Genomic DNA, 16,844 nt, shown 5'->3' on the forward strand with positions numbered 1-16,844 from the left:
GGGGAGGCTCTCCCTAGCCTGGCTAGGGTTTGGAAGCTGGGACCTGGCCCGGGGCTTGAACTCCATCTGGCAGGCCCCCGGGTGCGCAAGCCCCCCGTCCCGCAGGCCACCAGAGGGTCCGGGCGCTGGGGACGGGGCTCCACCGGGGCCCGGGGAGGCTCTCCCCAGCCTGGCTAGGGTTTGGAAGCTGGGACCTGGCCCGGGGCTTGAACTCCATCTGGCAGGCCCGAGGGTGCTGGAAGCCCCTGTCCTGCAAGCCAGTCGAGGGTCTGGGCGCTAGGGTCCCTCTGGGCCAGGGGAGGCATTCCCCGGCCTGGCTAGGGTTTGGAACATGGGACCGGGCCTGGGGCTTGAACTCTGTCTGGCAGGTCCCGGGGTGCTGGAGCCCCCGTCCTGCAAGCCAGCCGAGGTTCCAGGCGCTGGGGTCCATCGGGGCCTGCAGAGGCTCTCCCTGGCCTAGGTAGGGTTTGGAAGCTAAGCCCCAAGCCCGCCACGAGCAGGACGCCGTTTAGGCCCCGGTCGAGCGGGCGAGTGGATTTGTGGAGCCCTGGTCCCAGCCAAGCAGGTTCCCCGTGCCAGACTGACGCACATGAGGGCCCACCGGAGGCCATGCCCGGGCCCCGGCAGCGCATGGGTAGCATATCCCCAGACCTGGTGACCTGGCAGACTGGGAACTGCTGTTACCCTGGCCCTGCCAATCCCCAGTTCTCTCCCAGGGCTCTACAAATACGACAACCAGATGTCCGGGCTTCCCTGGAAGTCCCTATGAGGTGCCATTCGCCGCCCGGATCCCAGCGAGGGCTCCAGGAGGTCGGGTACTTTCACGCCTTGGGTCCCCTTTGTCACCTCGCGTGCACAGATTACAAGAAAGGGGGGTAATTTTCCTCCGGATTACTAGGGACAGGGTACGCCCGGACACCCCTCCAAGGCTGGTGGCTCTCTGCCAGGGGGACCAGATGGGCTATGCCTGGGTAACACCTCCCTAGGCCACCCTGGGCTTCCTTCATCCAGGCCAACGGCATGTCAAATTGCCCAGGACGGGCTCCATGGCTCTTGGGCAGTCGTCCCCCGGCGCCCGGGGCTCCATCCAGGCCGACGGCATGGCAGAGTGCCCGGGTTGGGCTACATGGTTTCCAGGGTGGTCCTTCCCTGGGTGTCGGGGCGCTCCAGGCCGACGGCATGGAAAAGTGCCCAGGATGGACTCCATGCGTCCCGGGCATTCGACCCCCGGGCGTCCGGGGCTCCATCCGGGCTGAAGGCACGGCAGGGTGCCCGGGTCGGGCTCCATGGTTTTCAGGGTGGTCCTCCCCTGGGTGTCGGGGCGCTCCAGGCTGATGGCATGGAAAAGTGCCCAGGACGGGCTCCATGCATCCCGGGCCTTCGTCCCCCGGGCGTCCGGGGCTCCATCCGGACTGACGGCATGGCAGAGTGTCCGGGTCGGGCTCCTTGGTATTCAGGGTGGTCCTCCCCTGGGTGTCGGGGCCCTCCAGGCCGATGGCATGGAAAAGTGCCCAGGACGGACTCCATGCGTCCCGGGCATTCGTCCTCCGGGCGTCCGGGGCTCCATCCAGGCTGACGGCATGGCAGAGTGCCCGGATCGGGCTCCATGGTTTTCAGGGTGGTCCTCCCCTGGGTGTCGGGGCGCTCCAGGCTGATGGCATGGAAAAGTGCCCAGGACGGGACTCATGCGTCCCGGGGCTTCGTCCCCCGGGCGTCCGGGGCTCCATCCGGGCTGACGGCATGGCAGAGTGCCTGTGTCGGGCTCCTTGGTATTCAGGGTGGTCCTCCCCTGGGTGTCGGGGCCCTCCAGGCCGATGGCATGGAAAAGTGCCCAGGACGGGCTCCATGCGTCCCGGGCATTCGTCCTCCGGGCGTCTGGGGCTCCATCCAGGCTGACGGCATGGCAGAGTGCCCGGATCGGGCTCCATGGTTTTCAGGGTGGTCCTCCCCTGGGTGTCGGGGCCCTCCAGGCCGATGGCAGGGAAAAGTGCCCATGACGGGCTCCATGCGTCCCGGGCATTCGTCCTCCGGGCGTCCGGGGCTCCATCCAGGCTGACGGCATGGCAGAGTGCCTGATCGGGCTCCATGGTTTTCACGGTGGTCCTCCCCTGGGTGTCGGGGCACTCCAGGCCGATGGCGTGGACAAGTGCCCAGGACGGGCTCCATGCATCCCTGGCAATCGTACCGGGACAGGACAGGGACGGGGACGGGGTCGGGGTCGGGAGAGTCCAGGCGGCTTCACTTCCGTGCCCGGCCATCTGATCACCCAGATTCCCTCGGCCATCTGGTCGCCCGGATCCCCTCGGGCATCTGGTCGCCCGCAATGCTTTCCTATGGGGCGACCAGATGTCCGGACTTCCCTGGAAGTCCCGATGAGGTGCCACTCACCTCCCCGATCCCAGCGAGGGCTCCAGGAGGTCAAGCGCCCATGCGCCTTGGGTCCCCTCCATCACTCGGTGCGTACAGATTACAAGAAAGGGGGTAATTTTCCTCCGGATTTCTAGGGGCAGGGTACGCCCGGACACCCCTCCCGGGCTGGTGGTTCTCTGCCATGGGGGACCAGATGGGCTATGCCTGGGCAACACCTCCCTAGGCCACATGCGGCTTCCTTCTTCCAGACCGACGGTATGTCAAAGTGCCCAGGACGGGCTCCATGCGTCCTGGGCAGTCGTCCCTTGGGCGTCCGGGTCTCCAGGCCAACGGCATGGGCAGAGACGCCAGGACGGGTTCCATGGTTTTCACGGTAGTCCTCTCCTGGGTGTCAGTGGCACCAGGCCGACGGCATGGCAAGGTGACCAGGACGGGCTCTATGCGTCCTGGGCAGTCGTCCCCTGGGCGTCCGGGGCTCCATCCAGGCTGACGGTATGGCAGAGTGCCCGGGTCGGGCTCCATGGTTTTCACGGTAGTCCTCCCCCGGGTGTCCGTGGCACCAGGCCGACGGCATGGCAAGGTGACCAGGACGGGCTCCATGCGTCCTGGGCAGTCGTCCCCCGGGCGTCCGGGGCTCCAGGCCAACGGCATGGCAGAGTGCCCGGGTCGGGCTCCATGGTTTTCATGGTAGTCCTCCCCTGGGTTTTCCATGGCTCCAGGCCAACGGCACGGCAAAGTGCCCAGGACAGTCTCCATGCGTCCTGGGCCGTCGTCCCCCGGGCGTCCGGGGCTCCCATCTCCAGGAGGCCAACGGCATGGCAAAGTACCCGGGAAGGGCTCCATGGGTCCCGGGCTGCCCTCCCCCGGGCGTCCGGGGCACCCACCTCCAGGCCGACGGAATGGCAAAGTACCCGGGACAGGCTCCACAGGCCCAGGGAGGCTCTCCCCATCCTGGCTAGGGTTCGTAAGCTGGGGCCAGGCCATGGACTTCTCAGCCAGGCAGGCATCCTGATATGGGCCACCGTATTAGGCCTGAGATCCGCCCGGCAGGCCATCAGAACGATGGCCTGCCAGCAGAAATGCGTCGGGCAAACTTTACCGCTCGCCCGCCGCGGACGGACTTTTTCCGCACCCGCCGCGGACGGACTTTTTCCGCACCCGCCGCGGACGGACTTTTTCCGCACCCGCCGCGGACGGTCTTTTTCCGTACCCGCCGCGGACGGTCTTTTTCCGCACCCGCCGCGGACGGTCTTTTTCCGCACCCGCCGCGGACGGTCTTTCCGACCGACATCATAATTCACCCCACCTTGTCCGCCTTGTTATGGGCCCATGTTTAGCCTGGGGTATATCACGATGGCGGACGGTCTTTTCCGCACCCGCCGCCGACGGTCTTTCCAGCACCCGCCGCGGACGGTCGTTCCCACACCCGCCGCCGACGGTCTTTCCGCCCGACATCATAAAGGTTCCCCTGCGGCCAGGCTATGTTCCGGATGGCCATGATGGGCTGACTGGGGCTCCCATCTCCAGTCCCACGACATGGCAATGTGCCTGGCACGGGATCCATGCATCCCGGGCATTCCTCCCCCTGGCGTCCGGGCCTGAGAGCTCCAGTGGTCCTCGCTGTGCCTGAGTCCCAGCCGGGGTCCCCGAACCCTGCCCGGCGTGGGCAGGCAGAAGCCCTACCGCGAAGGCTCGGGGTGGGAAGCAGGGAGTCCTTTCGGTCCCGGCCATCTGGTCGCCCCCAACGCTTTCCTATGGGGCGACCAGATGGCCGAACTTCCCTGGAAGTCCCGATGAGGAGCCATTTGCCTCCCGGATCCCAGCGAGGGCTCCATGAGGTCGGGTTCTTTCACGCCTTGGGCCCCCTCTGTCACCTCGCGTAAACAGTTTACAAGAAAGGGGGGTAATTTTTCTCCGGATTACTAGGGACAGGGTACGCCCGGACACCCCTCCGAGGCTGGTGGTTCTCTGCCAGGGAGACCAGATGGGCTATGCCTGGGTAACACCTCCCTAGGCCACCCGGGGCTTCCCTCCATCCAGGCCGACGGCATGGCAGAGTGCCCGGGACGGGCTCCATGCGTCCCGGGCATTCGTCCCCCGGGCGTCCGGGGCTCCATCCAGGCCGATGGCACGGCAGAGTGCCCGGGACGGGCTCCATGGGGGCTCCAGGCCGACGGCATGGAAAACATGCCCAGGACGGGCTCCATGCGTCCAGGGCATTCATCCCCCGGGCGTCCGGGGCTCCATCCAGGCTGACGGCATGGCAGAGTGCCCGGGTCAGGCTCCATGGGGGCTCCAGGCCGACGGCATGGAAAACATGCCCAGGACGGGCTCCATGCGTCCAGGGCATTCGTCCCCCGGGCGTCCGGGGCTCCATCCAGGCTGACAGCATGGCAGAGTGCCCGGGTCGGGTCCGGGCGGGCCCAGGGAAGGCTTCCCCTGCGCCTCTGGGCCTGGGAGCCCCGGCTGGGTCCCGGGTCCCCGCCGGGCCCCGGGTGGGCTGCTTCGGCCCAGGGCCCTGTCCCCCCGGCCTGCCGCAATGCCAAAGGAACGGGATTCCGTGGTGCCCGGGGAGCCTCCCCGTGCTCGGCTGGGTTCAGGTGCTCGGCCCCGGGGATGGTGGCCTCCCCACCCGGGGCTCGGTCCTGGGTCCTGCCGCGCGGCAGGTTGCCCGGGACGGGGTCAGGAGAGTCCAGGCGGCTTCACTTTCGTGCCCGGCCATCTGATCGCCCAGATCCCCTCGGCCATCTGGTCGCCGGACCCCCTCGGGCATCTGGTCGCCCGCAACGCTTTCCTATGGGGCAACCAGATGGCCGGACTTCCCTGGAAGTCCCGATGAGGTGCCATTCGCCTCCCAGATCCCAGCGAGGGCTCCATGAGGTCAGGTACTTTCACGCCTTGGGTCCCCTCTGTCACCTCTGTCAGTTTTGTCCCATGCTACCCCACCGGGTATAGGATTGGCTGTGAAGTTTACTGAAGAAAGTTCTCTTTTCTCGATGTGTGAAGACTTGTGTGGTTTCAGGACCAAGTTGATATTCTGACTTGCTGTGTCCATTGTAACATATTTTCCCTCAATGAAATGTACCATGATGAGCCAAAGTATGAGGATGAATACTCCTAGTGCCACCCAAAGTTCAATCCATGGAGAAATCAGATAGGTTTCTTTTAGTTGATGAAAGAGTTCCTTTGATTTGTTTTTAAAGGTTTTTGTTGTTGGTTCTTTATCAGGTTCACTCGGATCCTCAGAAAAATCATCGAAGTTGATGAAGTAGCCTGATGCTGTTCTGTCAATTGTTTCAATTGCTTCTGGATTCTTTTTTGCTTTTTGAATTTTCTTTGTTCCATTAGCATAGTCTGTGGTTACATCATTGTAGACTGGTGTTTCTTGATGTAAGTTTTTGATTTGGGTTTCAAGAGGTTTAAGTTCCATGGCTTTGTTGCATAGTCCTTGTTGATTCACTGTAGGTTTATCAATTGTGATTAGTCTCTCAGTTTGAACCTCTGTATTTGTAGCAAACTTTGGTGTTCTACTACTTCTTGGGAGTCCACTTGGCCTACTACTTATTATCGGCCACATGATTGTGGTTTAACCAGGTCGATGGATACAACTCGGTTCTCCTTTTTACCAGCAAGGGGCGGTAATACCACTGATCCCGTCCCATTGACAGACAAGACAGGTACTCCTTTTTTGTAAGAAGGCCCAAATTCCTTCTTTACCGCAATCTTCTCTCTGACCAGATCCCCGATTTTTGGAATCCAGACAGGCCTTGCTGGGACAGGTGGTTTCTCTTCAGTGGCTGTTGGCTGTTGCTTCAACTTTATGTTGCTCAGGTCTTTTCTTTTTTCGTTTACGTCCTGTAAAATAGCCAAACGATCTTTGATATCAAAGCATTTTTCTTTAACCACTGAAGTATGACTATCGAGGTCCTGGATTAACATTCTAGTCCCAAACAATAGTTCGTACGGACTGAGACCTCTCAGAGAATTTCTTGGCAGATTATTAAGGCTACGTAGGACACTTATTAAATGTTTGACCCACCCAGCTCCCGAACCTAATACCTTTGCCGTTATAGATTGCTCTATGCCTTGGTTTTTTCTTTACACCATCCCGTTTCCCTCAGGAAGGAAGTGATAAGAGTCCCGCAATGCAATGCCCATGCTGGCTATACACCCCCCATAAGCTCGAGAGCTAAAAGCAGGGCAATGGTCAGAATGTAGCATGCCCCATGCGTATATGCCATTATAGACTCGCAAATCTTTTTATAACAGTTCAGACGTCAGCCGAGAGCTGGGGTCTACATTTTAAGTGACGGTAGTCTCAAATAATATACATTGGGACGCATGTTTCTTGTTTAATCATGCGAATAGATCGCTTTATGCTTTCTATTATGTGTTCTGGCACTACCTCGGCCGGTTCGCCACTGCGATCTCTGTTGCAGTTTTCACAATTTTTTGCAAATTTGTGATTATCCACGCTCATCCCCGGCCACCAGTATTCTGATTTTAATTCTGTTAAAGATTCTTTGATTGTCTGATGCCTTAAACCTAATCCCATATGTGCTTCTTGTATTAAGAAGCCTCTCCTGTTCCTGTTTGGAATTACCCTATCCCCCACTCCAGGGACCTGAGCAAAAGGAACGGAGTTCGCATCGATTATGTATGTATAATTGAGTGGATAGTTGATGGGTAGTGCTGAGCAGTCGCCTTTTGATGACGTTTTCACCGCCAGCATTGTTTCCCCGTCAATGTATTTTCCTGAACGCTTTTTTGTAGCTACGAAAGCCGATTTAGTTGCTTCCGCTGTGGCTGTCTCAGCCAATAAATTCCCTGCAGCGTGAACGCCATCACGCTGATGACTCAGTGTATGTATCACGTGAGCTTTTTGTAGTTCTTTCTGTAAAAGAACTACTTGTTCCCAAAGCGATTTTTGCTTTATTGTGGCACCTGTGTCATTTTTGTAACCGTTTCGAACCCATTTCTGCAAGTCTTCATTGTATGATTTGACGCAGGATTGTGAATCGCACACTATCAGTGTCGGGAATTCGCGATCGGCAATATATAGGGCCATTTTTAAAGCTATTAATTCAGTTTGATGACCTGAATTGTCTTTTACAGATTGTGACATCGTTACTAGTGGCATCAATTTACGTCTGCGCCACCGGCATTTGACAACCTCGCATGAAGTGTTGTAGGCTTGTTTTCCCCAAACTGAGGGTTCTGCATAACTGTTTGTGTATATTATGCAGGCGTAAAGTTGTATGGGCAGAATGTCGCCAGGCAGAGGGTATTCTCTTTCATATTATAGATTTTTTAATTTTTTCATTTCCGGGTCAAAATAGTATTTTACTCTGTCTGTAGCAAGAGAATCTTCCCATTTTATCCATCTTGGATTTAGTGCCATATTAGGTAAATTACATGGGCTTGTTAATGCCTCAAAGGCTGATTCTGCTGTTCTGACTGTAATCTGTCTGCCGTCAGCTTGGTATCTTTCTCTTGCTACAGCTGTTTGAACCGCATGAACAATGTTTTCCTTAATGCTGAATGTTTTTTCAGCTTCTGTGTACAAATGTGATTTGTAAGCTATTGGTACCGTTTCTCCCTCATTAGAGGTTAGGTATGTGAATCCGCATCTTCCTGGGATGACCCGAATCACAAGGTTGCGTGTGTTATCGCGTGTTTGTAGTTTTGTTTTAACTAACATGTCTGTTTGTAAAGATCTCAAAATTTCTGTGTGTTTTTGAGTCCAATTGATTCTTTTAAAATCTGGTCTTATTAAGTCATAGAGAGGTTTAACCCTCTCCGCGTAATTTATAATGTAAGTTCTTCCGAAATTCAGGAAACCTAGAATTGATTGTAAGTTTTTCAGCGTTCTTAGTGCTTGGAATACAGCACATTTCTCCAAGAAATTGTCAGCCAGGCTTTTGCCTTCACTTGATAATTCATATCCTAAAAATAGGACAGTCAGATGGGCAATTCTTGACTTTTTGAAGTTGAATTTGTAACCCTCTGCTGCAAACCCAAGTATTATGGTGTTCACTCTTTTCCAGTGAGTATCCAAGTCATCATCTGTTAGATAGATGTCGTCGACATAAGATAATGCCTCATCATCATACATTTGTAGTAACTCTGTTACTCTCGCTGAGAATAATCCTGGACTATTCTTGAACCCCTGTGGCAAACGACAGACATTTTTCTGCGAGCCATTTATTGAGAAAGCGGTCAAATATCTGCTTTCAGGTGCTATATTTTGACAAAAGAATCCATTAGAGATGTCTAATGTTGTTTTGTATCTTTTGCGCACTATGCTATTCATTAGTGCTGCACTGTGTGAGTTTTGTACTGCAAAAGTTTTGCAACATGAGTTAAGGTGTCTGTAGTCCAAAACTAGACGATATGAATCATCTGGCTTGGAGACAGGAAACAAAGGATTGTTCATTTGTGAGGTGCAAGTTTCAATCACCCCCTGGTATTCAAGTTGATCTAAGATCTCCCTGACCTGTGTTTTAGCTTCTTGCTTAATTGGGTACTGTCTTTGTGCAGTTGGTTGAGATTTTAACTGGATTTTGTGAGGGGGTGAGTCCTCATCCCATCCTACGTGGTTTTTATATAATGCAGGAGCTTGGGCTACTGCCCACTTTCTGGCAAGTGTATATTTTTTATGTATTGGAATGTGATTTGAGAAGGCAGGCATAATCATTTCTTCGCCATGAGGGCACTCCCTGACAAACTCTGGTGGCCAGTCTTTTTCAGCTAAAAGGATGTCATAGCCTTTGGAGAGGTTATCCCAAAATAGAGCCCTTATTTTCCTAGCCTTATCTCCCTCTATACGTAAAGTTATTTCATATATTTTATGAGGTTTGCTAACTCTGGTATTTGCAGTTTCCACCTGAATGTATTCATTTGTGTCCACTGTCTCCAGATGATTCATCAGGATCTTGCGAGCTATGCTCACTTCTGCTGCGCTGTCTAGCATTGTCTGAGCCCATTCTCCATTTTTCAGCTGTTTCCTCAGTATCCTCGGCATGTTAGATTACTTTAATACTGGCTACCTTCTTCTTTGGAAATTGTAACTTTTTATTTTGATGAGCAGGTTCCTTGTCTTTGGACTTGACGTGCTCTTCCCTGTGTTCTGACCGTCCTCTTCTTTCCGATTTCTGCGAGGAAGTCTGAAAAGATCGAGATGGACGTGTATCAATATCTTGATATCTATCAGGTTTCTTCAAATTATCCCTATTTCTAAGGTTGTATTTTTTCTCAGAGGGCTCCCTCTGGGGAGACTTGTTTCCTTGGTCCGGAGATCTTTCTCTCCGCCGAGGAGACCTTCCTCTGGACTGGAATCTTTTTTCTTTGGGAGTGGATTGTTTATTTCCATCCCAGCTCTTTTTTGGAGTGTTTAGATTATTTTTAATAAATACCTTTTCAGGATTTTCAGTTAGTTGGGGTTTCACTGGTTTTCCACCCAAACTATCTCTTCCTAGTTCTTCATAGGATTTTTCTATGATTCTGGCAAGTTCAAATGGTTGTTCTGCTATATCTGTTTCTTTCAGTCTTTGGCGGATCGCCACAGTTGCTGCTTCCCCCTTTATGTTGGCTAGTAATATTGCCGAGACCTACTTGAAATCTTTCAGTAATTTCATACCCAGAGTTAAAGCAGGTTCTGGACCGTATTCATTTTGAATCTGTTTTAGCACCTCTGGTATTACCGCCATGGACGGAACACCATGTGTTTTTGTGTAAATGGAAGCAAAGACCGTACCCCAAGTGTCACAGTCCTCCACATGTGGTGCGATTCCCATTGGAAGACAGATAGTCAGAATTCTGTGTTTCTCAGTAGGTGTAGTATCCGGAAATACTGCCTCTATTTGAGTGATTTTTTGTGCTAACCAGAATGGAATTTGTTCCCTTTTAATGGGTACTTTACCTAGACAGGACTGTATGTTCTGTGGTGTGATCTTATTTGTGTTCCCCTGATGAGGGGTCAGCTGTTGAATTTTAATAGCTGGTTGGACTGTTGAAGTCCGCAATATATACTGGACTAATTGTCTATGTATTTTAATCAGTTGTTTTAGCTGTACTAAAAGTTCTGGTATTGACATTTTTTCAATGTCTGGATGTGGTGTGTAGCTGGCTAGAACCGGCCACGTTGCTCCTGGTCTACCTAGTGGACCGAGCCTGGTGATGTGATCATTATGTTTTAGGGTGCCTTTAAACCAGAGCAGGTGCTCTTGGTATTTTAATGGGATTTCCACCTCCTCGAAAGGAGTGTACTCATCCGGTGGTTCCTCTGTTTTGTAATAGTGGAACTCCTTTGTTACAGCGTTTGCTGCTGGAAAGTTTATCCGTGAATAGAATACCTCTGTCTGCCGATATTCATGTGCCTCAATTACAAATATGACTGTACCACCTCTCGATGTCAGTCCATTTTCTATAAGTTTTAAAGTTATAGTTTTTCTTATGCTGACCGGGATGAGTATTGCATCCGGGTCTTGCTGTAGGAGACTTGTGTCATCCGCTAGGAGTTGAGCTGCTATTCTAGCTGTCTCCCTATCTTCTTCATTGTCTGACATTTTACTGACAAGAAGATTTTTGTTGCAGATCAGGTTTTCACGGAAACAAAGATTAGGTGCACAATATTTTGGAACACTGTATCCTTCAACGTTGAATAAACCAAAAAACCATACATAGGAGTCTCCTCCTACTAGGTTTGGCGGATTTTTAACCTTTTACCCACTCCAGACGTCTTTGGAGTATTTATGGGAGAAAGGGTCTGTGTGAAAAGCACGACTGAGTTACTCTAATGTCTTGCGTTAGTTTTATCGCCTTACCAAACCGTTGGGCGCCATGTAGTGTAGTTCCTATTATCCCAATAGGCTCTGCGCATTGGAATAATATCTTCAATAGTATAGACGTAGGACAGAGGTTAACTAGGTCTTCTACTGACGATATTAGACTTAAGTTTTGTGTGCCAGCTAGCTCAGAGTTCACTAGAAACTTTCTTGAATAGGCGAGGAGGAGTTTAACCTCCCTGGGATTTCGTTTCTGACAACCATAGAACATGACAACTTTGCTCTCGCTAATCAAGAGTATATCTCCAGAGTCGTGTGAAAACAAAAGACAACTATTTTACTCAGTCAGTACGTGCATACTTATTTCCACCAGATTGTAGAGAAAGAAGAGATGGGCGTGTTCAATAAAAGGTGTTATTTATTGATCAGTCTCTTTTTCTCATACAAGAGAAATGAATCGCTGCAGTAGCAATACTTAAGGTTAAGTAAAGTGCATACAGTAAAAGCAGGATTATAAAATAATACTGTAAAAGCATTGATATGGTTTCTTAGCCATATGATACTTTAAAATGGATAAAAGATATACATACATATATACATTGACTAATCGTACTCAACTGGTGCTTCTAACTACGCCTACCCCGGTGTACCTGACCTACGCCTAATACATGGGAGGGAGTAAGTAAGTAGCAGTTTAAGTTAAGTTTGTTTTGCCAAGAATCTGACTCAAGAATTCTCTGTAAGGGGTTAGTCAGTTCAGTACCTGGGATTTAGAAGGTAGGAGGGCTGGTACCTCTGTCTCAGGACTCGGTATCCCAATCACCCGCAAGGGCAAGTTGGAAACGCTGGAAGCTAGATTTCTCGGCAGGGGAAAAGGCAGCGTCTCTCTCAGCGCGTCAGGAGGGAGGGGCAGCGTCCGTGGGCTTCCTGCATCAGCTGGGCTCTCCGGCAAGTAGTCGCTGCTCCAAGCTCATCACCACCGTGTCTTTACTTAGGGCAGTGTCGGTATATTTATACCTGAGAGGTGCCGGGTTTGACGTAAGGATGGACATAAGACGTCAATTAAGAACTGGTCGTTCTTACATTCTTTACAGGAGTTCTTGAACGAAATCAAAACAATAGCAGCGGGGATTTCCCAGGTTTGCTGGAGGCTTGGTTTGTTTAGAGAACTCGGTGTGCTTTCTAGGGGGCTGGAGGAATAGTGCTTGCCCAATGTGACAGCATGCGCTATGACTTAATCTGAGAAAGGGTTTCTGTGCCGTTGTATGGACATTAGTGAATAATAACCGGACAAGGGTCAGAAATAGGAGTATCGATACAGGTTCCTAGATAAACATACTACAGCCTGTTTGTGAATTGACTGTCTGGTATGAGAATGACAGGGGCTGGGGATTCCCCAGGAGGCTGGCTGAGTCATCCCTAGGCTGAATGACTGCATTTGCAACTTGAGTGTTGGGAGGAGATAGCACCTGGGCCTGAATAGGGCTGTGCCTGCCTTCCACAATGCTGATTCCACCTCCTGTTGGGAGGCTGACAACCGTGCCCCTCACTCTGAAAGGAAAGGAGAAGCCAGGAAAACAAAGTGCTCAAGCAACACCGTGCTCTGGCCCACTTGCACAAAGAGAACAAAGACTTTTAGGGGTATAAGTACAGGACCCCTGACAACAGAAAATAAGATCATCCTGGAATCAAGAAGGAACCTCTGCCATGGAGAAAGCTGAAACTGAAGAAGGAAGACTGTCCTGCTGTTGCTCTGCTGGACTGACCTGCTGTTGCTTTGCTGCCAAGGAGAAGGGAAGGACTTTGCTTTGTGCTGTTTCTCCTTGCTTGAAGGAATCTCCAAGGGCCTGAGAAGAGCTGGCTCCCTGTTATGAAGTCCCAGGGACAAAAGGACTTCACCCCCAGCGTCCCTGAACTCTACTGAGAGAGTTATGTCCTTCCTGGAGTGTGTGGCCCCTGTGTGGTGCCTCTAGGAGTTGTACCTGTGTTGGGAAGCTGGAAACCTAGCTTTTAAAGACTTTCTGCAAGTTTTGTCGCATTGTTCTCTTGCGTAGTGCATCCCGACATTACGAGGAAATCCCCGCAGCTACGAAGGTCGAGATCGTCGCAGCGCCTGTTGCCACTGCCAGAGCCGTCGCATCCTTCGTTTATGGGACGCACCAGACCGGTGCGGGAAGATTACCATCGCTGTGAGTGTCGTCGCAGGGCATGTCGTTGCTGGGGGAGATCGTCGCACTGCTTGCTTGCCGACCGCATCACGTCGCTGCGAGTGTCGTCGCAGAAGCCATCGCATTGAGGAGCTGCGAGAGAGATCACCGCTGGTCCACGCATCATAGCACCGGAGATCATCGCAACTCCAAAGATCATCGCATCGTGCCTTTGCGAGAGAAAACTTCCTACGGAACCTACGCACCGAAATCCATACAAGTCCGCCTTCCTCCTCATACAGACCGGATTCGTCGCAACACGCCCGCTGCTGCAGCGTGGTTGTCGCATCGCCTCCCCAGAGTCTCAGGAGCAACGCATCTCTTGTTTTCCACCGCACCAGCATCTGCTTTGGAACTTTGTCCCATTTAAAAGGTACTGTTGGCTCAACGTGACGCAACTGTGAACTTTTCACGCAACATATTCTTGAACTGTCTATGTTGGATTTTTGTCATTTTGGGCTTGTGTAGTTTAGATTAAATACCTTTATTTTTCTAAACTGTTGAGGAGTCAGTTTGTGGTGTTTTCACTGTGTTACTGTGAGTGTTGGTACAAATACTTTACACATTGCTTTTGGATAAGCCTTACTGCTTGTGCCAATCTACCAAGGGGGTGAGCAGAGGTTATCTAAAGAGTGTTTCCTCCTTACCCTGACTAGAAGCAAGGGTCCCTATTTGGACAGTGGTACCTACCTCTGCCAACTAGAGACGCCCAGTTCTAACACATGTCAATAAAGCTGTTTCTGCTTTTCTCTGAGATTATAGGATGGGGTCCATTTACCACAACAATATGCGTTTCAATATGGATGGCATCTATAGGAGAGATGGTGTACATTTTACAGATGAGGGTAACAAAGTCTTCCTCATGAACTTTAGACTCTGCATAGGTACTTACTTATAGGTACCAAAATCTCTCAATAAACACAACAGCTCTTTTAGAGCCACTCAAGATCTAAACACCTAAGCTTGATGTATATCTGAAAAATATAACTTTTTTTTTTGCTTGGTGTCGCGCACCCAACGCGTTTGGAGTCGTGCACCCAACGCGTTAGGATTCGTGCACCCAACGCGCTGGAGTCTTGCACCCCACACATTAGGAGTCGTGCACCCAACACGTGCACACCAGGGGGCCACGATGAGCGTCGCGCTGGCTGCGCGATTCCTAATTTTACCGTAAAAAAAAAATAGCAACAATCACTAATTTCTATTCTCCCCGGGGACCCCATCCCCCGGGCCTATATGCAATGTGGGGACCGTGGGGGGGGCCCAATGCCCCCACAGTCCCAGCTGGCTCCCCGTGTCATTCGGGAGCCGGCATTGCTTTTCCACACGGGGAGCTGGTAACATGCAGTTCCCCTTGTTTAAAAGCAATATGGTTTGCATTTTGAAAGAGAGAGCAGGTTTCTCTGCTCTCTCTTTCAAATTCCAAACCAAGTTTGCTATGACAGGGCGGGAGGGGAGCTTCGTCTCCCGCCCTGCCATAGCAAACAGCAGTGTTCTGGGGTGGGCACCCCCTGTGGGGTGGCGGTCCTCAGGGCCATCAAGGGCTTCAGGAAGGGGGCCACGTAGCCCCCCTCCACAACATACAAAGCCCCATGTGGTGGTGGTCCCCAGGGCTTGGGGGGCCTTTGAACCCCTCCAACCATTTTTTAGGAAGCCTCGGGGGTAGCGGTCCCTGGGGCTGGGGGGCCTTTGAGCCGGCCACCCATGTATTTTGCAGGCTAGGTGGTGGTTGAGCCCCCCAACCATTTATTTTGTAGCCCCGGGGGGTGGCGATACCCGGGGCTGGGTGGCCCCTCTGGGCACCTCATAAAATGTAATGTTTTTGCCCCCGGGATTTGGTCCTTTCGGGGGCTAATTATTGAAGAGGTGCGGGAGCCCATGCTTCATTTTTTTTTTTGTACGGCAGGATCCTTGTTACTGTGAGACCCCTAAGCAGGTCTAGAGTGTCAGGGTATTTCTATCCTGACCCCTTTATACATTTTGCACACTTATTCCACTGATTTCTTCATGCTTGCTTCTACCGAGGCACAAAATAGCAGCCAACACTTCCTGGTTTGGAGTGTTGACAGACAGTTGACAGACAATTAGCATGCAGCTCGTGATTGTAAGGGTGCGCTCAGGGTACGCTCAGGATGCGTGGATCCACCGCGGCCATAGATATATCTATAATTTTACTTTTGATTTTCTCACCAACTACTGAACAGATTTTGACAATTTAACCAAAAGGCACGATTCTGAACCCAAGGCTACCTCTTTGCCAAATTTGGTGTAATTCCGTTTAGCAGTTCGGGCTGTAACTGCGATTAAAGGTTCTTACGGGAAATTGCATGGGGAACACACATTTTGGGACCCCCCTTTTTTCTTGGCCCCTGCTTGATGAATCATCCCGAGACTTTCAGGATAGGTGCGCCCCATCAGTTTTGAGAATTTCACGAAGATTCGTCAACCGGCGCCAAAGTTGTTCCAAATCGAATGTTGCTGATTTCCTAACGAAAATAAGTCCTAACTATAACTACCTACAGGCAACCGCCAGTAGGTAATATATATATATCAAAACAAAATCCTTTCAGGCATAGACTGACGCATAAATTATGATAAAAAGAAGGAGAGAACTCTGGGTAGTTCTCAGTTTAGGTGGAAAGCAGCTCCTGTTAGAGCACTCTCAACACCAGTGATACTCTAGATCTGTTCACCTCAAATGTCTGTTTTTCTATTAAAGTCTTTAAGCATAGGACTAGCACAGTGCCATCCACGCCGAGATAGAAACGGACAAAGTTTTTTGCCATTTCTACAGCAAAGTCTTTAAGCCTAGGACTAGCACAGTGCTGTCCTTTCCGAGCTGTAAAATGACAAAAGCCATTTATCACTCCTGGCACAGTATTACAGCTTTGAATTGGTAAAAATCCAACTCAAGCCAACCTGAAATGAATAAAAGCAACCCCTGACACAGTGTTTCGCTCTAATTAGAGCTCTTTAGAGAGGTATAGCTTTGTCCAGACACAAGGGAGCACCCAGTAAAAGTCAAAACAAAACCCTTTCAGGCGTAGAGTGACGCATAAATAATGCAAAAAAGAAGGAGAGAACTCTGGGTAGTTCTCAGTTTAGGTGGAAAGCAGCTCCTGTTAGAGCACTCTCAACACCAGCGACACTCTAGATCTGCTCACCTCAAATGTCCTTTTTTTTATCAAAGTCTTTAAGCATAGGATTAGCACAGTGCCATCCACACCGAGATAGAAAAGGACAAAGTATTTTGCCATTTCTACAGCAAAGTCTTTAAGCCTAGGACTAGCACAGTGCTGTCCTTGCTGTATACACCACTGGAAGAGTGCCCCCCCTGGATTGATGGAGTTGCAAAGCAAAATATTTCTGTATAGTCCTCTATAGGCGCTGCCACTAATAACCATAATTTCAACAGACATGTGATATGAAATGTTTTAATGTTTGTAACATGTCTGTTTTTTAACAATTTTATTCCCCTAAT

The sequence above is a fragment of the Lissotriton helveticus genome, chromosome 3_1, assembly GCF_964261635.1.
Source record: "Lissotriton helveticus chromosome 3_1, aLisHel1.1, whole genome shotgun sequence".
NCBI classification, from domain to species: Eukaryota; Metazoa; Chordata; class Amphibia; order Caudata; family Salamandridae; genus Lissotriton; species Lissotriton helveticus.